Raw genomic sequence first — 539 nt, forward strand, 5'->3', positions numbered from 1 at the left:
TCCAACTCGAGTGATTCAAGCTTATGCTCCTCTAGTTGTCAGGTCTTCATGTTATTTCCTATTTAAGGGCACAAGGCTTCTGACAGTATGATCATGCTGGTTATATTGTTACTTGTGTGATATTTAGCCCGTTAAAAAGCCACCCAGCACACATGAAATGTTTCACGATCCAGAAAGATGGAACATCTACTGCTTTCTAGGTATATACTAATTTCGAGAATACTTCGGTTCGGTGGAACCTACCGGTAGCAGAAATATATATATATATATATATATATATATATATATATATATATATATATATATATATATATATATATATATATATATATATTCATTTTTCTTTCACTTGTTATCCTTTTCCTCTCTCTCCCCTTCTGCCATTTCTTTTCTTTTCTTTACTGTTTGGGAGCACTACTTAACTTTTGGATGATTTTAAAATAATCATAATGTTGTTGAGGTACGTATACAGTTGGGGTGGGTGTTGAGGATTTAAACTCACATGAAAACTTGGTTTTGTTAAAACTAAACTCAGTTTT

Source organism: Nymphaea colorata, chromosome 7 (assembly GCF_008831285.2).
Source record: "Nymphaea colorata isolate Beijing-Zhang1983 chromosome 7, ASM883128v2, whole genome shotgun sequence".
NCBI lineage: Eukaryota > Viridiplantae > Streptophyta > Magnoliopsida > Nymphaeales > Nymphaeaceae > Nymphaea > Nymphaea colorata.